Source organism: Natator depressus, chromosome 8 (assembly GCF_965152275.1).
Source record: "Natator depressus isolate rNatDep1 chromosome 8, rNatDep2.hap1, whole genome shotgun sequence".
NCBI classification, from domain to species: domain Eukaryota; kingdom Metazoa; phylum Chordata; order Testudines; family Cheloniidae; genus Natator; species Natator depressus.
This window is the reverse complement of record NC_134241.1, coordinates 41,935,240-41,943,580: the sequence shown is the minus strand read 5'-3', so window position 1 is coordinate 41,943,580 and position 8,341 is coordinate 41,935,240.

Below are 8,341 nucleotides of genomic sequence, written 5' to 3'. Positions count from 1 at the left end.
GGGGTCCCGGGCAAGCCTCCTTGCCGGGCCAAGGGGCAGTTTCTCTGGAAGTGTCCCATCGCCCGTCAGAGGTAGCACTGGGCCTCCCCCATGGAATAATGCACCCGGTAATGGGCCCCCCGGTAGGGGACCAGGAAGGACCCCTCAAGCGCCTCTCCATCAGGCGCTGCTGGTGGCAGTTGAAGCTGCACCTGCCGGCGGAATGAGAGGACGTGACGGAGGGCGGGGTCTTTGCAGCCCAGTGGGAGAGGGATGATAATGGAGATGGGTTTCCCCAGGGTAGAGAGGGTGGGTAACAGGGTGGCATTGGGAGGGAAGGGAGGGACAGAGGTCAGGACTATTCAGATGCGCAGGTCCTCCAGCGGCTCCAGGGGGACAAATACTCTCCCCACCTCCAGGCCTGTCTCCACCGCCACCTGGGCGGTGGCCTCTGATGCTCGGAAGAAAATGACCTTTCTGTACATTTTGGAGGCCGCCACGATGACCATGGGCCCCACCACCTTCGCCAACACTCGCACATAGGTCTCCACGTGGGGCGAGGTGGGCACCAGGTGGCAACGGACGCCGTGCTTCCTAGTCAAGGTGGGGAAGTGGCCCCGGCTGCTATAGATGGTAACAGAGGCGGTGGGCTGGAGAGATGATGTAGCAGCGGGCGGGGGGGCTGCCGCCACCTGGGCTTATGCCCTGGGTGCCAGGGGAGGGGCACCCGCAATGGTGATGGAGGGAACAGCGGGGAGGGATGCCGCGGCCGGTGGTGGGGCTGCAGCAGTGGGGGCAGCCCCTGTCATAGAGGTGTGATGTTATTGACTTGAACTGGGACTACACAGAACATTGTTGCAACCAAGGTCCTGTAGTGGCACCAAATTGTGTATGAAGGGTGTCAAATAAGGTATCTAAGACAAGGTTCTGGTTTGCTGGTTAGGATTATACCATCTGTTTGCATGTATCATTTTTGTATTTAAACATATAAGTATTGGCTCTATACTGTCTGTATTCCAAATTTATGTTATGCTTCTGGGTGACACCCCAGACAAGTTGCTGTCAGCTCTGACTAGTCTGCTTGATGGCCCATTAAGGACCATCAGCTATACAAGTGACCCATTGAGAGAAGGCTGACACACCTTGTGACTCAGCAAGGTATGCAGGGACATGCCTATGGACAGAACTCTGAGGTTTTTCCAATGCCATGTGATGGACAGCTTGTCTTTGGGACAAAGAAAGAAAGACCACATGGCAAGAGAATATAAAAAGCTGCTGCAGCTCCACCATCTTGTCTTCAGTCCTGCTTCTTGCCTCTGGAGGGACTTTGCTACACTGAAGCTTTGAACCAATGACTGAAAGACCCATCCCAGCTGTGGATGTACTCCAGAGACTTGATTTGAACCTGCAGTTTATTCTATCACTGATACAAGCCTGAACCAAGAACTTTGCCATTACTGTATGTAATTGATTCCATTTAACCAGTTCTAGCTCTCATCTATCTCTTTTTCCTTTTATGAATAAGCCTTTAGGTTTTAGATTCTAAAGGATTGGCAACAGCATGATTTGTGGGCAAGATCTGATCTGTGTATTGACCTGGGTCTGGGGCTTGGTCCTCTGGGATCGAGAGAACCTTTTCTTCTTTTACTGGGGTATTGGTTTTCATAACCATATGTCCCCATAACGAGTGGCACTGGTGGTGATACTGGGAAACTGGAGTGTCTAAGGGAATTGCTTGTGTGACTTGTGGTTAGCCAGTGGGGTAAAACCAAAGTCATCTCTGTTTGGTTTGCCTTGGTGTGCATAGAAACCCCAGCCTTGAGCTGTAACTGCCCTGCTTTAAGCAATTTGTCCTGAATTGGCACTCTCAGTTGGGTCCCACCAGAACCAGCATCGTTACAGAAGGGTCTAGTCTTTTTGGCGGGGCCCTTACCCTTCTTTTTTTCCCTGGCCCTTCCTGCCTGCTGGGGGGGCTCCCTCAGAATCAGAGGGGGCAAGGGACATGGCAGCAGCGGAGGTCACCCCTTTGTCCGCCGTTGCCGATGCCCCAGCGGGGGCGGTAGCAGGTGGTTTGGCAGCAACAGTTGAGGTCGAAGCTAGGAGGGGCAATGGGGGAAGCAGGTGGGGGAGGGGCATCAGGGTCTGCCCATGGGATCCCACCAGTCATGTCCCTGCCCATAATGAGCAGGGAGGGAGGGGAAGGGAGTAGAAAAAACACCAGAGGTAGGAGGCGAAAGGGGAAGCAGGTCAACCACTCCTCCCCGCTAGGCTGCAGGCAGGGGAGGAGGGCGCTAGAAGGGTAGGGCTGGAAGTTGGGGGGGGTATCACTCACCCACTCGGGATGGGATTCCAGCTCCTCTAGCTGCACTAGGGGATGGGGGGATAGAACAGCATGGGGGGGGTGCAGTGAGGTAGGAGTCAAACTCAAACAGGGAAGGGGCACAAGCTCATGGGAGGGGGCATGGGCACATAAGGGAAGGGGCTAATCAGGACAAGGGGGGGCCGCTGGGGGAGGGAGACAACCAGGCTGGGAATGGGGCAGAGAAATCAAGGGGCTAGCTTCAGGACTGGGGCAGGGCAAACAAACAAAGACTGCAGATGGAAAAGTGTGGGGCAGGCAAACAAACTGGAGTTAGCAAGGGGCTGGGGCAAAAAAAGGTGGGGAGCAAAGGGCTGCAAGGGAAGAGGGGGAGACTGCTGCAGGGGTGGGGTGGGAAGTCCAGGGGAGGGGGCCACATGCACCTGCACAAAAGAGTCTGTTTAGGCTGGCTGCTGCTTCTGGCCCAAATGGTGGAAGTAGGGCATGGCAAGCCAAACAAGCAGCTGAGTCCCAGAGGCAGGAACTGAGGCAGATGGTAAGCAGCCAGTGGGGGTGGTGAAGGGGGCAGTGGTGGTGGTGGGGGTTGGGGGGACAGAAATGGACCAGGGGCAGGCTCCACACCACACCCCCAAAGTCCCCACAAATATAGTCAAAACCCCCACCACAAGAACACAGTTCAAAAGATACTCAATCCTTGATGGCCCCCTCCACAGTGGCCTGCAGAGTCTCCGAGTGCTCCCCCAGCAGCAGATGGTCCTCTTCATCATCCTCCTCAAGGCTCCAGCAGCTCTCAGGCAGCAAACACAGCAGTAGCTCCAGCAACTCCAGGTGGCAGTCTGGTGTTCAGGCAGGTAGGAAGAACCCCTCACATATGGTGGTGGTGTCCACAGGAATGGCTGGAGCAGGGATCCCTCACTCCCCTCCTCTGGGGAGCAGTCCAGCAGCCCCCCCCCCCCCCCCCCGGGGCTGTAGCAGGAGTAGCAGTAACTAAGGGTTATAGCGGGTCCACCAGCCAGCCCACAACTAGGTAGCAGAGAAGGGGGGGTGGTCTGGCCTAGCCGGGGGAGTAGCTGGAGCAGCAGTGAGAGCTTAGGGCCCACCAGAACCCTACCTCCTTCCTCTCTCCAGACCGGAGAGCTATAGGAGAGTGATCCTATTAGGATCCAGGTTAAGCAGGTCCCTTTTCCCTGGGTAAGGTAACAGAGGGTGATTTTTTTTGAAACAGAAAAGAAGTTTCTTTGTAACAGTTACAGAGATTACAAAAAGATAAAGAAAAACTTAGCAACAAAACAACGCAATCAGAAGGTATAACACAACAGCTTTCAGGAGGGAGAGGTGTTCAGGCTAGCCCAGGCCCAGAGCGGGGGGGCTTCCTCGACACTCGTGGTCTTCCACCCTCCTGAGTTACCTGGTGGCCTAGAGCGGGGGGGCTTCCTCGACACTCGTGGTCTTCCACCCCCTCGAGTTACCTAGTGCCGCGCCCAGGGTCACCGACCCTCCCTCTCCTGAGAGTGCCCGACAAGATGGGCACGGCTGCGGAGTGGGTGGTTGGGAGGGAGGGGGGCACACCCATGTATTATAAGACCCCTCCTAAATAACAATAATGATGGTAATCACAGCAGCTAACGGCTGTGGCTGGCGTCTCTCGCTCTGTCCCTCAATCAGAGGGTCAGACGGAGGGAACCGGACGGGGTCACCGAGCAGAGAACCCCGGACAGCGCCCACCGTTCCTCGAAGGTGTCAAGGGAGTGTGACAGGGGCGGTTTTTTTTTTTTTTTTTGAAACAGAAAAGAAGTTTATTTGTAACAGTTACAGAGATTACAAAAAGATAAAGAAAAACTTAGCAACAAAACAACGCAATCAGAAGGTATAACACAACAGCTTTCAGGAGGGAGAGGTGTTCAGGCTAGCCCAGGCCCAGAGCGGGGGGGCTTCCTCGAGACTCGTGGTCTTCCACCCTCCTGAGTTACCTGGTGGCCTAGAGCGGGGGGGCTTCCTCGACACTCGTGGTCTTCCACCCCCTCGAGTTACCTAGTGCCGCGCCCAGGGTCACCGACCCTCCCTCTCCTGAGAGTGCCCGACAAGATGGGCACGGCTGCGGGGTGGGTGGTTGGGAGGGAGGGGGGCACACCCATGTATTATAAGACCCCTTCTAAATAACAATAATGATGGTAATCACAGCAGCTAACGGCTGTGGCTGGCGTCTCTCGCTCTGTCCCTCAATCAGAGGGTCAGACGGAGGGAACCGGACGGGGTCACCGAGCAGAGAACCCCGGACAGCGCCCACCGTTCCTCGAAGGTGTCAAGGGAGTGTGACAGGGGTGATTTTTTTTTTTTTTTGAAACAGAAAAGAAGTTTATTTGTAACAGTTACAGAGATTACAAAAAGATAAAGAAAAACTTAGCAACAAAACAACGCAATCAGAAGGTATAACACAACAGCTTTCAGGAGGGAGAGGTGTTCAGGCTAGCCCAGGCCCAGAGCGGGGGGGCTTCCTCGACACTCGTGGTCTTCCACCCTCCTGAGTTACCTGGTGGCCTAGAGCGGGGGGGCTTCCTCGACACTCGTGGTCTTCCACCCCCTCGAGTTACCTAGTGCCGCGCCCAGGGTCACCGACCCTCCCTCTCCTGAGAGTGCCCGACAAGATGGGCACGGCTGCGGGGTGGGTGGTTGGGAGGGAGGGGGGCACACCCATGTATTATAAGACCCCTCCTAAATAACAATAATGATGGTAATCACAGCAGCTAACGGCTGTGGCTGGCGTCTCTCGCTCTGTCCCTCAATCAGAGGGTCAGACGGAGGGAACCGGACGGGGTCACCGAGCAGAGAACCCCGGACAGCGCCCACCGTTCCTCGAAGGTGTCAAGGGAGTGTGACAGGGGTGATTTTTTTTTTTTTTGAAACAGAAAAGAAGTTTATTTTTAACAGTTACAGAAATTACAAAAAGATAAAGAAAAACTTAGCAACAAAACAACGCAATCAGAAGGTATAACACAACAGCTTTCAGGAGGGAGAGGTGTTCAGGCTAGCCCAGGCCCAGAGCGGGGGGGCTTCCTCGACACTCGTGGTCTTCCACCCTCCTGAGTTACCTGGTGGCCTAGAGCGGGGGGGCTTCCTCGACACTCGTGGTCTTCCACCCCCTCGAGTTACCTAGTGCCGCGCCCAGGGTCACCGACCCTCCCTCTCCTGAGAGTGCCCGACAAGATGGGCACGGCTGTGGGGTGGGTTGTTGGGAGGGAGGGGGGCACACCCATGTATTATAAGACCCCTCCTAAATAACAATAATGATGGTAATCACAGCAGCTAACGGCTGTGGCTGGCGTCTCTCGCTCTGTCCCTCAATCAGAGGGTCAGACGGAGGGAACCGGACGGGGTCACCGAGCAGAGAACCCCGGACAGCGCCCACCGTTCCTCAAAGGTGTCAACGGAGTGTGACAGGGGTGATTTTTTTTTTTTTTGAAACAGAAAAGAAGTTTATTTGTAACAGTTACAGAGATTACAAAAAGATAAAGGAAAACTTAGCAACAAAACAACGCAATCAGAAGGTATAACACAACAGCTTTCAGGAGGGAGAGGTGTTCAGGCTAGCCCAGGCCCAGAGCGGGGGGGCTTCCTCGACACTCGTGGTCTTCCACCCTCCTGAGTTACCTGGTGGCCTAGAGCGGGGGGGCTTCCTCGACACTCGTGGTCTTCCACCCCCTCGAGTTACCTAGTGCCGCGCCCAGGGTCACCGACCCTCCCTCTCCTGAGAGTGCCCGACAAGATGGGCACGGCTGCGGGGTGGGTGGTTGGGAGGGAGGGGGGCACACCCATGTATTATAAGACCCCTCCTAAATGACAATAATGATGGTATTCACAGCAGCTAACGGCTGTGGCTGGCGTCTCTCGCTCTGTCCCTCAATCAGAGGGTCAGACGGAGGGAACCGGACGGGGTCACCGAGCAGAGAACCCCGGACAGCGCCCACCGTTCCTCGAAGGTGTCAAGGGAGTGTAACAGGGGCGGTTTTTTTTTTTTTTTTTTTTTTTTGAAACAGAAAAGAAGTTTATTTGTAACAGTTACAGAGATTACAAAAAGATAAAGAAAAACTTAGCAACAAAACAACGCAATCAGAAGGTATAACACAACAGCTTTCAGGAGGGAGAGGTGTTCAGGCTAGCCCAGGCCCAGAGCGGGGGGGCTTCCTCGACACTCGTGGTCTTCCACCCTCCTGAGTTACCTGGTGGCCTAGAGCGGGGGGGCTTCCTCGACACTCGTGGTCTTCCACCCCCTCGAGTTACCTAGTGCCGCGCCCAGGGTCACCGACCCTCCCTCTCCTGAGAGTGCCCGACAAGATGGGCACGGCTGCGGGGTGGGTGATTGGGAGGGAGGGGGGCACACCCATGTATTATAAAACCTCTCCTAAATAACAATAATGATGGTATTCACAGCAGCCAACGGCTGTGGCTGGCATCTCTCGCTCTGTCCCTCAATCAGAGGGTCAGACGGAGGGAACCGGACGGGGTCACCGAGCAGAGAACCCCGGACAGCGCCCACCGTTCCTCGAAGGTGTCAAGGGAGTGTGACAGGGGTGATTTTTTTTTTTTTTTTGAAACAGAAAAGAAGTTTATTTGTAACAATTAAAGAGATTACAAAAAGATAAAGAAAAACTTAGCAACAAAACAACGCAATCAGAAGGTATAACACAACAGCTTTCAGGAGGGAGAGGTGTTCAGGCTAGCCCAGGCCCAGAGCGGGGGGGCTTCCTCGACACTCGTGGTCTTCCACCCCGTCGAGTTACCTAGTGCCGCGCCCAGGGTCACCGACCCTCCCTCTCCTGAGAGTGCCCGACAAGATGGGCACGGCTGCGGGGTGGGTGGTTGGGAGGGAGGGGGGCACACCCATGTATTATAAGACCCCTCCTAAATAACAATAATGATGGTAATCACAGCAGCTAACGGCTGTGGCTGGCGTCTCTCGCTCTGTCCCTCAATCAGAGGGTCAGACGGAGGGAACCGGACGGGGTCACCGAGCAGAGAACCCCGGACAGCGCCCACCGTTCCTCGAAGGTGTCAAGGGAGTGTGACAGGGGTGATTTTTTTTTTTGAAACAGAAAAGAAGTTTATTTGTAACAGTTACAGAGATTACAAAAAGAGAAAGAAAAACTTAGCAACAAAACAACGCAATCAGAAGGTATAACACAACAGCTTTCAGGAGGGAGAGGTGTTCAGGCTAGCCCAGGCCCAGAGCAGGGGGGCTTCCTCGACACTCGTGGTCTTCCACCCTCCTGAGGTACCTGGTGGCCTAGAGCGGGGGGGCTTCCTCGACACTCGTGGTCTTCCACCCCCTCGAGTTACCTAGTGCCGCGCCCAGGGTCACCGACCCTCCCTCTCCTGAGAGTGCCCGACAAGATGGGCACGGCTGCGGGGTGGGTGGTTGGGAGGGAGGGGGGCACACCCATGTATTATAAAACCCCTCCTAAATGACAATAATAATGGAATTCAGAGCAGCTAACGGCTGTGGCTGGCATCTCTCGCTCTGTCCCTCAATCAGAGGGTCAGACGGAGGGAACCGGACGGGGTCACCGAGCAGAGAACCCCGGACAGCGCCCACCGTTCCTCGAAGGTGTCAAGGGAGTGTGACAGGGGTGATTTTTTTTTTTTTGAAACAGAAAAGAAGTTTATTTGTAACAGTTACAGAGATTACAAAAAGATAAAGAAAAACTTAGCAACAAAACAACGCAATCAGAAGGTATAACACAACAGCTTTCAGGAGGGAGAGGTGTTCAGGCTAGCCCAGGCCCAGAGCGGGGGGGGCTTCCTCGACACTCGTGGTCTTCCACCCTCCTGAGTTACCTGGTGGCCTAGAGCGGGGGGGCTTCCTCGACACTCGTGGTCTTCCACCCCCTCGAGTTACCTAGTGCCGCGCCCAGGGTCACCGACCCTCCCTCTCCTGAGAGTGCCTGACAAGATGGGCACGGCTGCGGGGTGGGTGGTTGGGAGGGAGGGGGGCACACCCATGTATTATAAGACCCCTCCTAAATAACAATAATGATGGTAATCACA